Source organism: Vulpes lagopus, chromosome 4, assembly GCF_018345385.1.
Source record: "Vulpes lagopus strain Blue_001 chromosome 4, ASM1834538v1, whole genome shotgun sequence".
Classification (NCBI taxonomy): Eukaryota; Metazoa; Chordata; class Mammalia; order Carnivora; family Canidae; genus Vulpes; species Vulpes lagopus.
The window spans coordinates 88,148,179-88,170,383 of NC_054827.1; the positions used below are offsets into that span (position 1 = coordinate 88,148,179).

The following is a 22,205-nucleotide window of genomic DNA, read 5'->3' on the forward strand; positions in this document are numbered from 1 at the left end:
CTGTGGTACAGAGACTGTTCATGATTTATAGGGCTGTGGCTATGAACCGACTATTACATGCCAGTTTAGTGTTATAGTCATTATTACTTTATTGTAGAATTTTGATTAATTTGTTAGATGGTGACTGTCAGATGCTTTTTTTTTTTTTTTTTAAACACCTGATTTTTGAGTAATCTCTATACCCAAGTTAGGGCTCACAACCTTGAGATCAAGAGTCCCATGCTCCACCAGCTGAACCAGCCAGGCGCCCTGTCAGATGCTTATTTTGAGAGCCTTTGGCTGGGTCTATAATAGCTTCTGTCTATTGAGTACATGCCAGGAACTTGGTTTAATCCTCATAGGGATACTTGACAGCATAGATTACAGATGCAGTGGATAGCCAATCCTCAGGTTTATTAACACGGCCACACAGCTAGGAAGTAAGAGCTGGCTGTAAAAGCTGACCTCTTACTTGCATCATCCTGACTTGGAGGATGTCTCTACACAAAGCTCTACTGCCTTCCCCTCTAAAAACATTGGGGTCGAACTACCATGCTACATAGTGCTGAAGGTCCTTCAGCCTCTCTCCCTGTCTAGTGATATGTAAATAGCCCTTCTTTCAGAGAAGCAGGATTGCCTAATGGTTAAGAGCAAGGACAGCTGCCTCACTCCCACACTTAGTAGCTCTGAAATCTTGGGGGAGTTCCTTACCATTTTTATGTCTTGTTTTTTCCATCAGTGGATAAGACAGTTCTTGTGGTTGTGAGGTTGAAATAGGTATCTGTAAGGTGTTAGAGGAATGGCTTGTGATGAGCAGTATGCAAGTATTTGCTATTTCTGTATATTATTGTGAAGACTGATAGGCATGAGATGTCCTCTCCATTTTCCTCTCTTTCTTGCCCTGGGTCTACTTGTGGGAGTGCTTGGGAGTAGGGCAGGACTGGGGGAAGGTCATGATATGCCACTTTGGGAGTGAGGCTGTCTGGGAGCCATGGTCCAATCTCTACCCTCTAGGCTGTGGCTGTAGCTCCCAGGTTCTTCTACACATACTTGGTCTCTGGTCTGGTTGCCTGTTCTCAAAATGTGTGTCCCCCCACCTCTGCCACATGTGCTATGAATACATCGTTGCCCATTCAAACATTGATTTAGTGTCCCAGCCTGTTGTCCATCTGTTTCAGCTGGTGTGGTCACAAGGGTGTATTATAAATTATGACCTCCTGGAGGCAAAGATGGGCCCATGAGGACCTTGTAGAGTGGTTTTTTAAAAAAAGCCTTTTATCATGAAAAAGATACATTACAAGAGTGTGAACTTGGAGGGAGAAGTGCCTGGAGGAGGCAGTAAACCCCAAGGTAGAAAGACAGTGCCAGAGGTCTCAGCATCTTGTGCTCTTGACTTCCTTCATGCTTCCCCCCCCTTCCTTAATTTAGGGAACCTGGAGGGCTTATTACCCATCCCATTCGGGACATGAAATGTCTCCCTTCTGTTTCCCACGATGAAGGGAAGTGAGTCAGACATTCCTGATGCAGAAGCTGATCTTCCTGGGAGAGGACTCCCCTCGGGCAGCGCTGCGCCCCCAGCCCCGACCCCGCGGACGGTGTGGGTGCTCTCCCCAGAGTGCTGTGAATGACTGCTCCCACCCAGAGAGCTTCAGTGGAGGAGACTGCACACACGTTGCCAAAGACTGATGCAGAAACTGCCTGTTGGTTTTTGTTTCATTGTGTGAAATGCACATAACAGAATTTACCAGTTTTTACATTTTTAACGATAGAGTTCAGTGCCGTGAAGTACATTTACATTTTGTGCAGCCATCGCCGCCACCCATTTCCAGAGCTTTTTTTTTTTTTTTAATCTCGCAGAAGTAAAATTCTGTACCCAATAAATAGGAATTCTCTCTTCCTTTCCCCCCAGTTCCTGGCAGCCACCCTTCTGCTTTGTCTCTGAGCATTACTGCCCTAGGAGCCTCTTGCAAGAGGAATTGTACAGTGTTGGTCCCTTTAGGGCTGGCTTATTTTACTTAGTGTAATGTCTTCAGGGCTCATCCACATTGTAACATGTGTCAGAATTTCCATCCTTTTTAAGGCTGCACATTATTCTATTGTATGTTACACGCCACATATTGTCGATCCACTCATCTGTTAATGGGGACTTGGGTTGCCTCCACTTGGGTTATTGTGTCTATGGGTCTGTTGCCATGAGGGATCAGGAGTAGAGTTGATTCTGTTTGTGTAAAGGAACCTCTGGAGAGCTTCGAAATATTTTGAAATAGAGGAAGAACAACCACCTGGATCTCCAGGAGTAATTCAGCTGACTATCTGATTGTGTGCTCAAGTTTTCATTAACTTGAGGAGGGAGCAGGCAGGCAGACCTTAATGTAGAGGAAATGAGAAGCAGAGACAGCAAAGGATGTTCAGAGAGTCATTTTGGTACGTAATGGTGAAACTTAGAGAAGAGGGAGAAAGGGCTCGACTGCCTCCACACAGCAGAGGGTTTGTGCAGTTTACCCTGTGGAATGTAAGCCGCACAGGAGACAAATGCAGGTGAGCTTTTATTTTGTGGAACTACCTGTGTCTTTTAGATGGAGGAACGGGCACCAGAGTGCAGAGGCTCCTTCTCCAGGACGGGGCCACGGTCCTCTGGCTCCTGGGGGAGGCGTGCTGGGCCCTTCCTGAGCTGCTGGCACCGAATGCCTTGCCACCTCGGAGGACTTCTGGCCTCCCCAGAGTTCCCTGGGTGGAGTTTGGTGACTTCCCTTTGATCTCTGACTGTAGGTATGTGTTGCTTATTAATAAGAATATTATACTATTGCTAATTCCAGACTATGTGTCTTGACCACTGTGAAAAGACCACCAAATGGAAAGGATTTGAAAGGAACCATTTCTTTTCAGAAACTTCCCAGATGTAGTGTACAGCACATCCTCCACAGCTGCCTTGTGCTGGCTCTCATCATACCCATCAACCATGTGTTCAGCCAGTTGCATGTGTCCAAATAGAACCATAGGAAAATTTGATGAATGTATGTGTTGCCCATTATTATTTATTATCCATGTTATATTTTTGTTACCTCAACTAATAAGCTTCTCATTCCTTTAAGTCCTCACAGCACAAGGTTGCCACTGACTTCTCTTCCCCTCACTTAACCTTGCATGATATTTGGTTTTTAACAATGCATATTATTCCAGAAGAATGTCTTGTTTAATAGTTGTCAGAAAGAAAACTCAGGGGCACCTGGCTGGGTCAGTTCATAGAGCATGCTACTCTCAATCTTGGGAGTTATGAGTTTGAGCCCCACATTGGGTATAGAGATAACTGAAAAATAGAATCAGAAAGAAAGAGAGAGAAGAAAAGAAGAGAAAAGAAAGAGAGAGCTCCATAAGATAGGAAGGTGTGAATGATGATGTTAAGGATTCTGGGGCAAAAAGGATTGCAAACATTTTCTTTGATTAGGTCTCAGGAAGCACTTTGAATTTTACATGGTCATCCTATGATTCTATCCCAAACTATTCTTCCTGCCTTTTCCTAGATGATTTTATTGCAAAGCAGCGGCAAAGTATGACTTGTCTTTTCTACTAAAGCCTTAAAAGATAGTTTATTCCCAAATGTAAACATTTTAGTAAGCCTTTTGTTTAGTGACTCATTAATTTGATGAGGGAAAATGTCCTAATAAAGATAAAGAAACTGTAAACTGTTTCAAAAGCTGCAGAGGGAAAAATGTTAGGGCTCTGTAGGTCAACTACTTCCCCTTGTTCTTTGCATTTCATTTGTTGCTTGGTCATGGGAACAGATAAACTGGTCATTTAAGGTTATGTCCTCATCTTAATTCTCTTCTATAAATTTATACATACACACTAAATCCTGGATGTTTTACTACTGTAGTGTGTCTCTTTGTAAGAACAGGGACTACGTATGGATTGAGTTATTTTATGAAAAATAGCAAATCCAATTTCCCTCTTCCACAAAATAGCACATTAAATGTGTCACTAAGTTAGCACCAAGGAAAAGCTTGGTTAATTTTTACTAGCAAACAGTTTGATCTTCCCAGAAATATCATAAACACTGAGGATGAAGAGTCAAAGATCCCTAAGTAGAATCAAAGATATGAGAGAATAGGAAATCACCCTAGTACTGACTGTGGTTACATAAGGCATAATCTGCATTATCCATTCCATATACAGTTACTCTGGAGGTATTATGACCTTATGTTCTACATAATTTTGGTAAGATTAAATGTTCCAGCATGGATGTAACTACTTCTAGGTTTTATATGAGTGTTAAATGAAGTATAAACTTACTCCATGCAAAATACTCTTTGTAACAAAAGCATATCAATCTTTATTAAATCCAGGAGTAAACATCATAGAGGATTTAAAACAGTTATCCAACCCACTTATAAACTGGAAGAGAAAAAATAAAAATTTAAAAAAATTTAAAAAAAAACTGGAAGAGTACATAGCGTGAGAAGGAAAAAACTTGGATTTAGTGTAGTTACTAAAAAAACCAGGAGGCAAGGTAAATTGACTCTGTGGCTGTAGGTGTAGTATAAAGAACTTGGAGTTTGTTTTACTTCTATAATCAGTTAATGCCTTTAAGTTTATATCCTGTTGTCTTGCCTGATACTTTTCAAAAGGAAATATAATGTTCCAAAGGTAACCTTTATAGCTGTTGCCCATTTTTTTGGTTATTATTGACTGGGTTTTTCTGGATGACCCTCCAACAAAATGTAATAAGGCACTAGTTATGCGTAGGCATGTGTGTGAAAGTCCGTGCCTTTGTATTTGGTGTCAGAGCGCTTCATCGCAGACACGACGAGCTAAGTTTCTTAACAATATAAGCATGTTTTAGTTAGATGTCTTTCTTTCTAATTACATAGGCTTATGAAATATTCTTTGTAAGGTGTGGTCTTGTGTGCCATACAGATCATATTCTGTAGTGACAAGGTGTAATTCCGGGACCTTTTAAGCTCTTGTGATTGTCAAATAAACCAGTCCTCAGAACAGCAGGGAACACCTGGCTGGAGAGCATGGACGTACTCATTCAGCCATCGGGGTGGTCCCCGCAGCTGGGCATCGGCAGAGGCTTGGGTATATGGGGCGAACCAGATGCGCTGGGCCTTGGCCCCCCAACCCATGATCTGTTGGAGGAGGCCAACACCCCCTAGCAGGCCTGCCGCCGGGTGACCAAGGCTGTGCCCAGGTCTGCGGGGCTGGGACATGAGGCCGGGGTCCCCTCTCCCCCCACTGCTCACAGGGGTGCAGGTTAAGGAGGAGCAGGGGAGGGAAGACAGGAGTAGGTACCTCTGGGCTGAGCATTGACTCGGAAGTCCAGATCAAAAGCTGTTTCTTAACCATCGACTCTGAACCACACTGTTTATATAAATTAGGTGACTTTCTAACTTGGGGGGAAACTGTTTTTACTCCCTCACTTCCTATCTAATGGGAGCATACCCTGCGTTGTTCAGGCATGTCCCTGAATGCTGGCTGCCGTCTAGTAGCTGCTCTACCTTCCTGAACTTCACATAAAGAGGAAATAATAAAACAGGCTTCATGAGTTGGTTGGATATGAGGTAGTATATGTAGCAGTAATGATTAATTCCTCCCCTCGCCTTGGCACACTGAAGTTGAATGCCTTGAAAAAGATAGTTTATTTGGAGAGATGTTTGGTGAAATAAGAAAGCAGGGTTAATTAAATTATCTCAGGATACTGAGAGTGGCTAATATTAGGCACCATTTTTTGTTGTTGTTCCTGGCACTGTTCTGAATGCTTTCTTTACATTTCCTCACAGGAATTCGGGGTTAGGTGCTATTATTTCACCCCCACATTAACAGTGAGGAAATTGAGGCTAGAGTAGATAAATAACTTGTATTAACCCTGCTTGTCTGGTTCCAGGGCTCATAACTATCAGAATGGAATTTTTGAAGAGGATCATGAGGATGGCATTGATAATAATGCCTAGGTTTTTACGCTTCATCCTCTGAGGAACACTTCTTGTTTACCTTGTTACATTAGTTCCTCATAAAAAACAGGAGATGGCTAGAAAATGGGATTAAAAAAACAAAACAAAATGGAGGTTTCCTAGAGGGGAGGTGACTTGCCCAGGGTTACTGAATCAATATGAACCAAACTGGTGCAAGAACTTTTCCCACCTGACTTGTGTGAGTGTTAACGGAATGAAAGAATAGTATAGGAATCCTCTTAACAAGTGGATGCTATGAAATTTTTAAATTTTCCAACAGACACAAGGAGATTAATTATGTTGCTCAAGACCACACATCATGCCAGTGGCCAACTAAAGGAAGAGCAACCCCAGCCCCAGAGCCGCACAGCTTCAGAGCACCCCAAGTGTAGGAGTTGGAGAAGTCCTAATGCATCTACTTTGGAGCCAGTGTGCATCCTCAGGCCTTGTCCTGGGAGTGTGAAACCACCAGGGAGGAACATAAGTGGCACAGGGACTCTCCCCGTTGGCTCACACTGCCTCCTACCACAGTCACCGGGGCTCTTTGTAAAGGTGCCTGAGCACCCAAAGGGGAGACGTCGAGGATGTGCCCACGTCTGGGTGGACCTGGGCCGCCTCCTTCCAGTGCTAATCAGCTCTCTCTGCAAATTGAAGGCTCAGCACAATTTTAAAGAAAGCAAGAGAGACAAGAAACCAAATAAGGTTGGACCAAAAGCCTGTTGGAATTATGTGGTGTTTTGCCTTGTAGCTGGGGATCCAGTTACAGATGCCTGTGATTATGGCCTTTGCAAACAGTTGTCAGAGAAATTTACAAGATTTCTAAAGGCTGCAGAAGAGCAGATGTGGAATTAAATTGCAAGAACAGCTACTCATAATGGCTTACATGTGGGTATAAGATATTTAGGATTCAGACCCAAGTCCCTGTGTCCAAGAGGTGTGGGATGCAGAGACAAAAGCAGAGATTGGAGGTGTCAGCATTTTCTGGTGGTCTTTTCCTATTGTATCATTTATTGTTGACCCACAGGCCCTTAAAGCAGTTAGCTTGTAGTGTCAAACGTAGTCTTCGTTTGTCCCATTTAGTAAGATGGCTCTGATTGGCTTCATTGCCAACAAGCATCAGCCATGCCGGCAGATAGATTGTGGAAAATGTGAGTCTCTATGACCAACTTTAACTGGCCATGCAACAGATAATTTAACATTAGCAAAGTTCAGAGTATTTAGGTTTGCCTTGTTTCATTATCTTTTTCACAGTTCATATGGCAAAAGCTTTAATGACTGTAAGAAATGCTTTTATTATTGGTGATGAAGGACAAGATTGGAATGATAGGAGGAGTGATAGTAATCTAACAGTTGTTCCTTTTGAAACAAAAGCTACTAGATTTCTCTCCACTTCCAATAAAGAAATAAGCTTACTGAGTTAAAAAATCCACGAGACCTGTATTAGGCAGTGAAAATAATGAAAAAGAAAATTCCAAGTCTTGATATATATAAAAATAACATTCTAGTTCTTGTTATATTGAAATGCCCTTTTCCAGAGTTTTTCACATAATTGCCAGAAAACATAGTTTATATTGTATTAATAAAGAGAGGAGGGCACTTGGGTGGCTCAGTGATTGAGCATCTGCCTTTGGCTCAGGGTGTGATCCCAGAGTCTTGGGATCAAGTCCCGCATTGGGTTCCCAACGAGGAGCCTGTTTCTCCCTCTGCCAGTGTATCTGCCTCTCTCTCTGGGTCTCTCATGAATAAATAAATAATTTTTTTAAAAGATTTTTAAATTTATTTTTGAGAGACCCAGAGAGAGAGGCAGAGACACTGCAGTCCCCACCACACTTCTGGGAAACCAAGCGGTAGAGTGCCGTTTGCCAGGGAGACAGCTTGGAAATCAAATGGAATAAGAATGGTCAGTCTCTGTGTACTGCCTCCTCATCGTCAAATTGTCTCACAGCTGCCTGGAGAGGAGAGAATATGACGACCTCATGGTAGACAGGAGGACGGAAGCTCCAAGAGGGCTCAGTAACTTGCCCCAGGAAAAGGAGAATAAAGTGGGCAGGCGTTGGCTCCCATGGGATCATTACATCCCCCAACCGCAAAATGGCGAAGCTGGTACGTAAATCCAACTGGATTTGAACTCCAGAGTTGGTCTCCAGTCCTTTAGAGAGGGACAAGCATTGGCCTGATTTTCGTCCCCCTTTAGCTCTGGTGTTGCATGGCCTTTTAGACCACTGGCAGGTCATGTGAGAGGGGTCTGTGTTACTTGTTGGCCATAGGACCTGGAGCAAGGTATCCCAACTCCCACTGTCCCCATCTGTCTCATATACTTGTGGTGAGCATTCCATGGACGTAAATGCTATCAAGTGCTTATTAGCACTGTGGCACCTAGCAAGGCCTCGGGCAATTCACAGTAACGAAGAGGAGGAAGACCAGTTTTGTTGCTAAGGTTTGTAGTGCTCCTGAGGTTTTGATTGCAGAAGGTTCTCTTTGCCTGGACCCACGTGTGGCTGAGCTGTTTCCCGGCTGAACATCCACTCTGACCCTCCCGTGTTCCACACCCATAATAGCTTCCTGGGGGCTGGTTTCCATGGAGAACAGCTAGTGAACTTTTGTCATCATGTGTTTCCTATTATTCCACATACCCCAGCTTGAACTTCCCAGATTCTTCCGCCACATCAAGCAGCAGAGACAGCCTGGCCTGTGGTACATGCTGACACCTGTGCCTTCCTAAGACCAATGGCACTCATAGCCTCTGTCCAGAGCTAATCTTTTTTTTTTTTTTTAATTTATTTGAGAGACAGTAAGTGAGAGAGAGAGAGAGAGAGAGCGCACGAGTGGGGTAAGGGGCAGAGGGAGAAGCAGACTGCCTGCTGAGTGGGGAGCCCGATGCAGCCCTCAATACTGGGACTCTAGGATCATGACCTCAGCTGAAAGCAGACGCCCAACCCACTGAGCCACTGAGGAGCCCTTGGTGCTAATCTTTTAATTCATCCTTTAAAGGCATACGGAGTATTTATATCCCAGGCAGAGCCAAAGAGGGACTTCATGTACCTGTACGTCACTTAACTGGGAGTTGGCAAGTATCATCTCCTCTCATTTCCTAGAGATAGGTAGAAACAGGCCCACACAAGGACCCAAAAGCTGGGATCACACCGCATCGCTCATTTTCAGTGTTAATGAAAAGTACATTCCAGCAGATGTTCTTGTTCTTCTCCTGATGTTTCTTGGTAAGTTTTTCATCCTGTTGTCTTGTCTTACTCAAGTACTTAGGGGAACCCCAAAGACTATAGGATGCTTCTGTTCTGATTTTATCAATTTTAATCTAAATTTTATAAGAATCCTAGACCATTTAGCTCCTTCCCTCCAAGATGGCTTAGAATACCATGTCCATGTACAAGATCCTTATAATCAGCTGTTTGCCAAGAGGTTTGAATCATCATTTAGGCCAGATGGTTTCCACATGAACTAAGACTAAAGATCTTTCATTTGGCATCCAGAAGAAAAACCATTTTTAGAACTATCAGTCCTTTAAAAAAACAAGCCATTGATATTAAACTTAGTCAATGAAACTTTGAATGGAATGGGAACAAAATAAATTCCCTTGTTTCTAATTCTAGGGCTCCTGTTTATGCAAAGTGGCCTGGGGAGAAAGCAGTAGCCAGGCTGAGTTGAGCTGGATGAAATAAACAAAAAGGTTGAAATCTTTATTTGCCTACTTACTTGTTCCCTGTTACTGCTAATCATATGAATTCCTCAGCCATCACCATCTTCAAACATCTTGTTTCTGACTCTCATAGATGAGGAAACTCAGTGATTTGCATGTTTTTTTCCTTCACCTAGAGATCCCCGTTTAAGTCCTTGATTAGATATACCATGGTGGACTGTAAATGAAATATAGATGAATTTTTTATTAAATGAGATACCAAAGAGCAGTTTTTCAAGACTTCTACAAATCAGTCCAGATAGTCAAGTGTGAACTACTTACTTACAGTGGGCATTTGTGTAGATTCATCTTTATATTTGCTTGGTCCTGAAATCTGAGAAGATTCCGACCATGGCTCCAGTTGATTTCACTGGTTTGACTCTGTGTGGGGGAAACGGCCAGACTGTAACAACTACCAAATCACTGAACTCTGGGTACTTCATAGGCCATGTGAAGGCCTTTTTCCTTTGTTTGAGGGCAGTTTTCATCTCTTTTGCAGAGTCAAGTTCAAAAAGGTAGAGGAAAGAAACTACACTTTTGTATTGGGTCTGAGTTCACCTTCACGATTATACCAAATACACCTTCTCAGAAGGATCTGCTGGAAACAAAGCTTTGTGTGAATCCACACTTTTCCTGCTACTGGATTATAGCTTCTAGGCAGCAGAGAGCTGAACTTGGAGGCTCTGAGCCCCCATTGCTCATGTGCATGGTTGATGATCATGTGGTAGTTTGCTGTATTACAGAACAGGTAGTCAGGAGCATGTATGCTACTGGGAACCAAGAGTTTGAGATAGAGTCAAGTAGCATGGTGTCAGAAGCCTTGTACCTAAGTGATTCCTGGAAGATATTTCTCGGAGAAAATTGGCAGTAAGGTGAAGCCATTGATCTCACCCTTTGATTTCTTGGTGGAGGAAAGTACCTGGAAAAGAGGAGAAAGAAGGCCCTGAAATGCATTCAACGTGATTGTGTTTGTCTGTGTGGCAGCCCAAGCCATTCCTAAAGAGGGGTAAATGTGACCATTTGAAATGGAATTGCCAAGCCTCCATGCCATAAACCTTCCTTCTTGCAAGAAAAGGAAATTATCAACTAAACCCTGTTGTTTATGGTAGATGCCTGATTCCTACACTCCTGAGATGCTGCCTGCCAGAGGGAGCCTGCGCTCTGCCTCATTTGGACTCTCTAATTGGCAGAAAATGGTTCTAACTCCTCCTTCTTCCTACCACTTAGGTCATAGTTTCTTTGTCTGCTCTCTTAGTGCTTTTGAGAAATCCATAATACTCCTTTCATTCTTCCAGGGATTGGCATCTTGTTTTTGTCCTGGAGACAGTGTGCTGGCATTTCTATCTTTACATTGATCCAAGAAAGTGATGTGTAAAGGACCATGCCAGAGAAGGAGGCATAGTTCATCTCTGTGATGTTGTCCAAGTTCTTGAGAAACCATTAGACCTCTATTATCTTGGTGTTTGCCATTTGAGGTCAAGCCAACATTCGTATGTGTCTTTCTTTCCCAGAGGGCATGACAAGAAAAGAGAAAGAGAAGAGTTCAAGGAATTAAAAACAGAGTCTTCACTCGGGTAACATTTGGGGTCAGGTAAACATCTCTTTCGAATTTCATTGAAAAATTCCAGGAGGCCAAGGGTAAAATTTCCAAAAGACTTGTTTCATGGAGTGTAGTTCAGTGGAAAGTTCACCTTAAAAAAAAAAATGTAGAAAACCTGAGTATAATATTGCTTAGGGGCTCCTAGAAAAACACAAAAGGAAAAGGAAACCAAAAAACACAATTTCTTCTCATTTGGAAAGTGTAGAAAGCCTGGGAAAGATTTTCCCCAGTGACTAGGAAATACTTCTTTGTTGCACATGAGCTGCTTTCTATCCAGGAGCTGTAGAGTCCATCTTTATTTCTTTCTTTCCTTCTTTTTTTCCTTTCTTTTCTTTTCTTTTCTTTTCTTTTCTTCTTTTCTAAGTTTTTATTTTAATTTCAGTTAGTTAACATACAGTGTTATATTAGTTTCATGTGTACAATACATGATTCAACGACTCTGTACTGCAGAGTTATTTCTTAAACTCATGAACCTGAGTTGTGAACGCAGACGACCATGATGCACGCAGACTCTCCTGGGCAGGATAGGGCAGTGTGGCCATCTTCAGTAAGCTGATGACATTTCAGCCTGGGCTTTACTTAGCCTATTACGGCCTAGTTCTTGGTGGTTCACTTTTCTGCTCTTCCATTTACCCGTTTCAGGTTCAAATGACATCTTTAACAAGATCTAAGCTCTTGTTTAACTTTTTTTAAAAAGTTGAGAGAAACAGCCCCCTTTGATTCTGAAGGAAATTAAACCACAAATCAAGCTACCAATGGAGATTGTAGAATTTCTGTCCTGGAGATCTTCAAAAGTAGAACATAAAAATTAGGTCACTTAATAGGTCTGCTTGGAGTCTAACCAAGATGGCTTCCAACAGCGTTCCAAGTTTATAAAACAACTTGAGTTAATATTCCTATATCTGCAGAGCATAAGGAAAGTTGGTACTTTGCTACATTCTCTTTTAGCTTCCTTAAAAATGTGTTAAGCTCCCTGTGCCTAGAAATGGCTGTGTCTCCCATTTGCACTGTATGCTAATGTTGCTTGTGGAAATTTAGGAATGAGTGGGAGGGAGGAAGTAAGAGGGATTGTTGGTTTAGAAACTGACATTCGATCTTTTCAGAGGATGGCACTGAGAGAGGATACTTGGCTTAAGCAGAGCTGACTTGACTGAGCATATTAACAAACTCCCCAAAGAACCGTACTCAGGGTGAGGACACTTCCTGTAAAGGACTATTGCATGACTACATGATTAGTTTGCTGGCTTTAGATGGCCTATAAAATGCAAAGAAGGTTGTTTGGTTCAATGTCATTGGAAGCCATTAACTGTAAAAAGTTAAGATCGTCTGAAGCAAGATTTTTTAAATCATCTGGATCCAGTATGAGTCTAGAATGACAAAAATTAAAAAGTCAAAGAAAGGATTCTTCGTGGAATGCCAAACCACAGTGAACATAGTTCTTGGTGACTTGTTGGATTCCAGTGTCCCCAGGGCTTTCCCCTCCTTCTGCAAATTGTATCCAGCCCCAGCCTACCACAGAGTGACAAACCAATTTCCCTCCTGCCTACTGACCTTAAAGAGACACACTTCACGGGCTTAGGAACACCTATAGGAAGGACTGGCTCTTTTAGGAATGGAGAAATTGAAAGCTTTTAAGGGTGCTCAACGGACAGGAAGGCAAAAATGCGAAATTGGGAGCCTTGCTTTGTTTTCCTACAGGCAATTTATGAAAAAAATTTTTTTTCTTCCATTCTTTTTTTTTTTTTTAACCAAAGATTTATCTTAGGAATTTAAATTAAGAGATTAATGCCCTCTGTGACTCTGTTTCTTGAAATTGTGCAGTCAGTGCAATAGGATTTAAGACTTTCCCAAGGACCTAGAAACTAAAATATATGATCTTCCCTTTGTTTTTCTTCTCTTTGTCTTTTTTTGTTTGTTTTGTTTTCCCAGGCAGGCAAAAATAAAGGAGAGAACTCCAAGCTGTAACATTTGGTTTTAGTACTGTTTTCTTTCCTCGTTCCTTTTAAGAAAGGACACATTCATTAAAGTAAGACCCCGTGTTTTGAGTAGTTTCTCTCTTTTAACTTTCCTTTTATTTGAAGTTAGTTCTGCCATGTGGTGGTTTTCAAGATGTTTGTTTATTTACAGTGAGATCCTTTCTTTCAAATAAAATCTTATTTTTAACCCCACTATATGGAACAGCTAAACCGTAGCCTCCTGGGGAGGTGCCCGCCCATGGTTTCAGGGCACAGCTGGGCCCCAGGGCCAGGGCAGCCCAGGACCCTGGTTTGTAATGCCCTGCCTTGAACACCATCTCCAGGCCGCCAGCAAATGCTCCCCCTTCGCTTCACGTTTCTGGAGCGCTCTGGGGAGCTGGTGGTGGGGCCTGGAGCGCCCCCCACCCCGTGCTGCCCCCTGCAGTCCGAGCTCATGCTGGGCGGGTTGTGGTGCCCGAGCCAGGGCACCGTGAGGGTGGAAGGCCCGGCTCGAGGAAGCCGCGTCCTGTGCCAGGCCGGGTGGTCTTGAGCCAATGCAGATGAGAGCTTGGGGGCCAAAGCTGAGGCATCAGCACAGCCGTCTCAGGACACTGTTTTCCAGGGATCTCAGCGAGGCATCTGGAATCCTCAAACGCAGAAGAGTCTTGTGGAGAAGGGAGTTAAACAAGTCACGGGGCCCTGTTTGCCATCGATTGCAGTCGACTTTGTTGGCAAGTGGTTAGCTCTTCATAAATAAGCCAGATTTCCCTCACTAGAGAAAGTTATGTCCTGTCACTTGTGGTGTCTGTGTACGTGTGTGCGTGAGTTTGGGAATGCATCTGAGGCATAGTTCAGAATCTGCAGCCAGTGAACACGTTTCCTCAGAGAAGGAGCTGGCGAGGGCAAGGTCAGGGTTCCTTGCTCTGTGGGCCAGTCCGCTGGGTGGGACTGTGTGGCCGGACTGTACTTTTCACCCCGACCGGCTGCCTCTCACATGGATGCCATAGGTCCCAGGGAGGGTTAGAGTGTAGACGGGTGTCCAGACTCGGCTCTTCCTCCTGGGATCTCGTAGGGCCTTTGTCCTGCTGGTGGAGAGCTTGGAGGGCTTGGTGTTCATCTTCATGGACGGAGGGCACCCTGCTTGCGTATTTAACAGCTAAAAGGAGAATCTGAAATAGTCCCTCTGAGCCAGGGTCTCAGTGCCTGCCGGGTGCATCTCTCCTGTCTGAAGACAAAACTTTCTACGCTAAGTTAGAATAGAGATCGATGAAATAGTGCTCCATAGTTTTCAGCATGAACATATCGTCCTCCTTTTCCAGAATTGGGAGGAGGGAACTTAGAAGAGAGATTGCTTCTCATTCCCTAAGGTTATTGTTCATTCTCTCTTGTTCTCATTTCTTCATTTAAACACCATTTTGTAATTAAAGTTTGAAACACTTGATTTGCATCTGTAAAAGAATAGGCAGGAATCTTATGGAAGTTGTTTGGAAAAAAAAATATTCCCATGTACACAATTCCCCTAGAGAATGAATGGCTCTATAGGTTCAATAGGTTTTTACTATTAATTAAACATAGAGCATTTTCTCTTGTTTCGTAGTATAAACACAACCATGTGTGAAGCCTTAATAAGATTTCATCTTTGCCCAGGGAAGCAATTAAATTTAGTTCTAATTTGTTTCCTTTGAAAAACATAGGAAAGACAAGTAGGCTGACGTAAAGTATCTCATACACTTTTTTGCCTAGAAAAGTATTCCTTTTTATTATACAGAATTCAAATGCTGCAGAACCATGAAACCTTTGCACCTCTTCATCACTGTTAAATAAATAATCCGCCAACCCCCACAGTGATCACCATTAAGATACTCTTGAGCCAGTTGTCAGAAAGGGGTCTAAAAATTATAATTGTAAAACTTATGTTGATTTTTATCCCCAGAATTAATTTTTGCTGGGTCAGTGGCTTTCAAAATGTTTGTTTTTAACAACGAGCACTTTCTTCAAACAAAATTTTCAGTGGCATTCTAATATAGGAAAAAAAGAAAAAGATAAAAGCTGAGACACTTTCGTGGTAGCCGGGTAAGAACCCTGCTCACTCCCTCCTCCGCCCTGGCGAGGGAAACCACAGGGTCCCTCTACCCAGAGACCCAGCAGCACTTCCAACAGGCCCTTAGCCCAGTTGCTTCAGTAGTTGATTGGTGTTGGACTTCTCCCTCCTTGACTAACCCTTCTAAGTGGGGCACTCATAGTGACATTTGTTTTCCCCTCTTTGACTTTGGATGCTTATTTTTAGTTAAGCTATAGTTAGTCACCAACTTAAAAGCAAACCACCTAAGCCACCCAGTGATTTTTTTTTCTTTCTTTCTTGAAATTGGACCTTTACATTTAACTCATCCTTTGAGTTTAGCTCAAATGCCACATTTGTTGCTACTTTTTTAGTCTGTGGCAGCAAGTTTTTCTCCCTGTGGATTTAGCTTTAAAATCTGTAACTACAATGCTCCTACCACAGTAGACATTCACGTCCATGGACCTCACAGGAATGAGATTTTGCCTTTTATACCCCATTTCTGGTTACTGTGTTCCTGCCTGTTTTCTTTCCCCTGCTAGGTAATGAAAGGGAAGATAGCATTATTTCATGCTGTAGGTAATGCTGGAGAATCTCTTAAGTCTTTGATGGGACTGGAGTAAGTCAAAGTCCTCCAAAAAGAAAACACAACCTTGTGTAAACATACAATTCTGGCCCCCATGCTATGCCCAAATGTTATGAAATAAGATGGCACTTGAGAGGCGTCCGCAACTTCGCTAAGTATTTATTGAGCACCTGCTGTGTAATATGGCTGAGCCTCAGAGAGCTAGAGAGGTCAGGTATTTCACATACGCTCATTCCGTTAGTACGTATATCCCTGTAAGGTGGATACCATCTTTTATTTACTTGTTTTACTGTGTGGTAGCCAACTCTTACCTTACTCCTTGACTGCTTTTCTGGGAGTCATCTCACCCTTACCTATGGCTTCAAACACCTCCCATATGGTGCTAATTTCCCAAACTATATGACCCTCACTAACCTTTCCTCAGTTTCCCACCATGCCTACTGGGATCCTCGCTATGTGGTTGCCCAACCAGGTTCTTCAAGCTTAAAAGCCTCCATGTACAAAATTCCCCCCATGCCCTCACCTGATCTCCCTTTTTCCCTTGGTTTCTGGTTTTGGTCAAGACATTATTGGGACTCCTGGGTGGCTCAGTGATTGAGCCTCTGCCTTTGGCTCAGGGCGTGATCCTGGGGTCCTGAGATTGAGTCCTGCATCAGGCTCCCTGCATGGAGCCTGCTTCTTTCTCCCTCTTCCTATGTCTCTGCCTCTCTCTCTCTCTCTCTCTCTCTCTCTCTCCCCCTTGCTCTCTCCTCTCTCTCCCTCTCTCTCTCTCTCATGAATAAGTAAAAAAAAAGACATTATCATCTGCCCACCCATGTATTCACCAACTAATATTCATTAAGAACTCATTGTGTCTAAAGCACCACTTCAGGTATTAGGGATCTATACAGCACAGACTAAAGCACATTAAAGATTTTGCCTTAATGGAGCTTATATTCTAGTGGACAAACCACTTACTTTTTTTTTTTTTTTTAAGATTGATTTATTTGAGCTTGGGTGGGCAGAGAGAGAGAGTCTTAGGCAGACTCTGCACTGAGCACAGAGCCTGACACAAGGCTGGATTTCACAACCCTGAGATCATGACCTGAGCTGAAACCAAGAGTTGGACACTTAACTGACTGAGCCACCCAGGTGCCCCACGTTATGATTTTTTTTTTTTCCAACTGACAGATTTTTTTTTTTTACAAATTCTTTCAGGGAAAGTTTTCCCTGGCACGCTGTAAAAGCATAGTCATACTATCCTCATTCAATTTGTGTTGAAGTGATTTTATTCCTCCAAAATGTATTCAGAAGACATCCTCACTCCTCCTGAAATGACACAGACCTTCTGAGCTCCCCAAGAGGTAACTGAAGCTCCTCTTTTCTGGTTCTGCTTCACCAAGATCCTGTTACTTGCTCACTAATGTCAAGGTTTTAGAAAAGCTCAAAGACTGGTGATGTAGACCAAAGCTGAAGATGTGAGTCCACCTGGAAGGGACAGCAGTGACTGGTGTGTGTTGTAATGTATGTGATGCCACTAGAGCCTTCATGCAATGAAAGTCCCAGGAGGCACCGGGGCTGAGAACTGCCCAGTGCTACAGGAGAGTATCATCTTCCCATGGGAGCAGCAAATAATGCCTTGTTGGTTTTGGTCTTCCTGGTGCCTGGTGGGGAATAGGTGCCCAACAGACCACTTTTAACTAGGGGAGGATAAAATAATGGACAGATAGATACTTTTAGCATACACAAAGTAATGAAAGGGGTAAATATTTTAGATAGGGGAGCCAGGCCTCCAAAAGCCAACTGTCTTTCACCACTAGAATCAGCCTTGCTAGGATGCAGAGACTCGGAATTCTTTCCTTCATTTTTAGGACATTGCAAATCCATTTCCAGAATGGTGAGTTAGACTGTCTTGAAATTGGAGCAGCCATGCCCCCTCAGTGGGCTTTACCTGTGTGAAGGTGACACCATACAAGGGTTTTCGGGTCTTCCTACAGGTCAGATGGGCTCATTCCTGGACTTTAAGGGATGCTAATGGGCAGCCTGGGAGCAGCATCTCCACTTGCTCTATGCTCTCACCTGAGTGTATCCATATTACACTCTTTGGAAAGGTTTTTAATATGTAGCCTTCATTTATTTCTAGTTTAATGTTAGCATTTGTTTTTCAGAAACATTGGTCTTTACTAAGTTTATGCCCAGATTTGGAATGCAGACTGCTGAGAAATGTCAAACAGAGAAAGGGCTTGTCAGCACTTATAGTCCAAGCTACCTGCATGGCTGTCCATTAACCTCAGCACACTCTCTGAGCATGCTGCGCTCACCTGTCTGCCCATAACGACCTGTGTCTGTTCATCTTAATTGACTTATTCTTGAACAGATACTTGAGGTATTTGGTGAGGTTTGCTGAATACTAGTGTTCAACAGTATTCACAACTGTATCTGTCTTGCAAAATGATCACATAGCTGTATTCAAGGTTAAAAAAAAAGAGGCCAAGAATATTAAGAGTAGTTGTCATCCAGAGGAGCATTTTGCAGAATTTCCAAAAGAGCTCTTTAATTATATACACTTGGCCCTGTTACTGTCTTCCACCACTTGTGTTCCAAGGATATCGGGAGGTTGGTCCAGACCCTGGTATTTTGAAACACACCCACTTAAGGACTCCCGCGGCATAGACTGGGTAACCACTACTCCCATGCTCCTCCCATGCCTGCCGACTCATCCTTTGCCTTTTTTACTTTCTCCTTGTGGAATTCCAGCTGTCATTCTTTGCGTGATGATTTTCTCCATCCTATCAACCCCATATTTCTCTCTTCTCCCTATTCTTCCTTTTCTGACTATGTCGGAACTCATCCATGTATTTATTAAATAAACATTTATGAAATGTTTACCCTGTGCCATGGACTGTGCTATGTGTGGGAGATATGTAAAGGCATAAGCTAGAAGTATTAGTCTCAAGGAGCTTCTGATCCAGTGGGTTTGTAACTAAATGTTGGGGAAAGGCTAACCATTATGTGAATGAACGTGGCGCACAAACCTGGTATGTCACAAGACACTATAATTGAATCTGACTTGTTGCTGGCACCTTGGCAGGTTATTCTGCTGGTCTCAGATATTTGAAAACTTACCCTTTCACAGCTTCATGTTGATATGATTTTTGAATCAAGTAGTTTCTCCTTCCTTAAGAGCTAAAGGAAGTTTTTGTGGTTAACAACATTTGGCTTATAGACTGCGAGGTCTCTAGAAACTTGAACCTGAGTCATTCACTGTGTGGCTGAGTGGCAGGGCGGGCAGTGCAGAGGCTCAGGTTCCTAGCAGTTCACATGAGCTAACACAGCCCAGCCTTTTTGGCAACCTGCCACTCCCTCTGCTTGTAGACAGGTTTGTGAAATTTGACACTCTCATGTCTTTCCTTAGAAATCCTGAAGGTTCAGCAGTTTTTAGCGGCTGACCATTTCTGTTCAACTCCTGTTGTCAGACCCAAGTGTGTGGCTCTCTTGGACCTGTTGTCAGAATAGAGCCTATGTATTTCATTGACTTTAAAAAAAAAAAAATCGGCCTAATCTCTTGAACAACAGTTTATGACTTGGATGCAGAAACGGGACACTGTTCTTTGTGTCTGTTATGCTGCCACAAACTGCCCTTAAAATATGAAGCCTATACAAGCATATGGTATATCAGTAGAGCTTAGTGAAGTAGGATTTGGACAATTACTCCTGTAGTTGACCCAAGTAAACAAAACCCAGAAAGTTATCTACTAAAAACACAGAATACTTCTTAGGTGGAGGTAGAGTGGTTTATAAGAGAATTAGGGCTCTTCCTATTTTGCTTTCAGCTCATTTTCCTTCGGTTTTATTTTCATGCTTCAAGTCTTTGCGGCCCATCCTTGCCCTCCTTCTTGATGAATAAGTGTGATGGTCGAAAAGCACATGTCTTGGCTGTTGCAAAGATCTAGCCTTTACTAATTGTGTGATTCAGCTTAGGTGGTTCATATTCCTAGTCTGTAAAGTAGGAATACCAAATGATATCTGCCCCACACCACCACTCCAACTGCCTTCTATGCATTGTGTGGGTCAGATGAGAAAATGAGGTGTGAAGTGTCATTTAACTTCTACAGTGCCCTGCCATGGAACTAGCATTCTCACCAAGGATGGGTGTTGCAGGGCTCGTGGAATTTTCTCTGTTATAGGACAATAATTGAGAGTTTACCCTCTTTGGCTTCTGTGACCACAAGCTGCTGTGTCTTACACTCCCACCCCCACCCCAGAGGCACACTGGACCTCTGCGTGGCCACTCTGTTTAGCGTGATATTCTTTTTTCAGTTGAGCTGAAATTTAGCCTTACAACTTCCAAAAATAAGTTACACTTCTTGGTTCTAGTTTTACAGAGTTAACATGAAACAATTCAAGTCGGCACACTTCAAGTCATAGAAATTTATAACTGAGAAAGGGGTCTTACAACTCAGCTTCCTGTTTTTGGCAATTCAATTCAATAAATAAGAGCTGGTGCCTATCACGTGGGTGCTGTGCTCAGGCACTCAAGACTCAAGGCAGCTATTGTTTCTCCTCCGATCTCCCATCTCCGGAAGTGGAATCGAGGGCATGCGACCGGAATGGAGATGAATGGGAAGTTTGAACTTTTTAACTCCTTAATGTGCAAAGATCACAGTGGTTTTAATTTCATTTAGGGTACTTGCTGAATAAATGCCTGCGTTTATTAGGTTATAACTCACTTAAATGGCCAAGGAGACTACTGATCTGTAGAAATGAAGATGAGAGAATAATAAATAATAAAGCCATCTATTTCTGATTTTTATAAGCACCCCTATGTTTGTTAACCAGTAAGTGAAAAACATAATTGCACAGAGAGGAAAGGGAACTGGTGAAATGGCAGCATGAGGATACCCGTGTGTGCGCTCTGCTAGGTCTTCTTGTGGTCACCCCGGCCCCTGGGAGGACTCTGAAGTGTCTTCTCAGAGGTTACAGGCAGGATACACTGTCTTCACCGAGTCACATGTTGATTAACAGAACTTAAAACAAAAACAAGCAAATAAAAAAACCCAGCACTAGGGGTAGAGTTGGATGCCCTGGGTTCTCTTCTTGCCCATGTTGCTAACTGGCAGTGTGATTTGGGGGGAAGTCCGTCTCTACTCTTCAGAATTTCATTTTCCCTCAAATTCAAAATAGGGCTAAATCTGTTTGCCCTGCCTCTATAATATAGTTAATTTCGGGTTAAATGTGATCATGCATATGGACTTGAATCTTCACTTCTTAAAAGCCATGGAACGTTGAGAGACTTCTCTGTGCCTGCTTCTTCATCTCTAAAGTGGGATAATATTAGTACCTACTTGAGCATTTTTGTGAGAAGAGAGTTAATTCCCATCAAGTACATAGAACAGTGCCTGACAGTTAATGCCTAATAACGGTGATTTTTTCTTGTGAACTTCTGAGGGCATCTATGACTTAGTTTATTTTTAGTTTACTGAATTTTTTAAATGACATTTTTAATAAATAAAAATAACTGTAATACCTATTGACATGTTTTATCTTTCTGATCATTTTGGTGGTTTCACAAGGTAGGACTTTGTTGTCAGAAAAGGTTAATATGATACTGAGAATTTACTCCCAAATGCCTTTTTTTTTATTCAGAGCTTCAGACCAAATCTGTTTATTCTAGGAAGTGCCTTTTACTGGCAGCATGAGTTTGGAAAGCTTTAGGTGGGAATCAGGATATGACCCTGCCTTCTCTATTACTGTTAGAGGTTGGAGATCTTTCTTAACTGTCCAGAACTTTGCGTGGTATGTGACAAAAGATTTTTCAAATGTTATCTTTGATTTTGAACTATGCTAATTCAGTGTTTTTTGTGACCCATTCAGCTTTGAGAGGTAATGAAATGTTGATCAAGAGCTCCACCACAACAGACCCATTTATAATAATCCTACTGGTTTACTTCACAAAGGCAGTTTTCAGATAAAAATACTGATCATGACTTCCTGTGACTTTCCCTACAGGGGTAAAATTAAATTGTGGGAAATGCTTGGAATTTAACTAGTAATTAACTTATAAAGAACCTTTTTAAAAAAAATCATAACTCCCTTAAGCTATTATAACAAAGATCCTTATGAATTCAGAATTCTTTTGTGTATTTAATTTTTATAAAGTGAAACCCAATGACTGTTGTTCAGTATCTTCAAGTTTGTTATTGAACTAAAATGATGTCTTTAGATAGAGGAGCCTTTGAGCCTCAGGTCCAGTTTAGATGAACCCTGATGCTGCTTTTGTTGAACTACTTATTTGGATATAAATATGGATATCTGTGGCCTGATATTACAGACTTTTATTATCAAGATTTGATGATGGGGTATTTGAGAGTTTGTGATTAGAAAATGAGCACATAGACTTTT

General features: G+C 42.4%; 1 protein-coding gene across 7 annotated transcripts in view; it reads left to right on the forward strand.

Annotated features, from left to right (window-relative positions):
- Nucleotides 1-22,205, forward strand: part of LHFPL2 (LHFPL tetraspan subfamily member 2) — a 188,629-nt gene that overhangs the window by 86,521 nt on the left and 79,903 nt on the right. The window contains exon 3 of one of the 7 annotated variants that reach the window (XM_041753534.1): nt 2,556-2,748. The exons of the other annotated variants lie outside the window; for them this stretch is intronic. The gene's annotated coding sequence lies outside the window, so the exon portion shown is untranslated. The remainder of the gene's footprint in view (nt 1-2,555; nt 2,749-22,205) is intronic. 7 annotated transcript variants of the gene reach the window in all.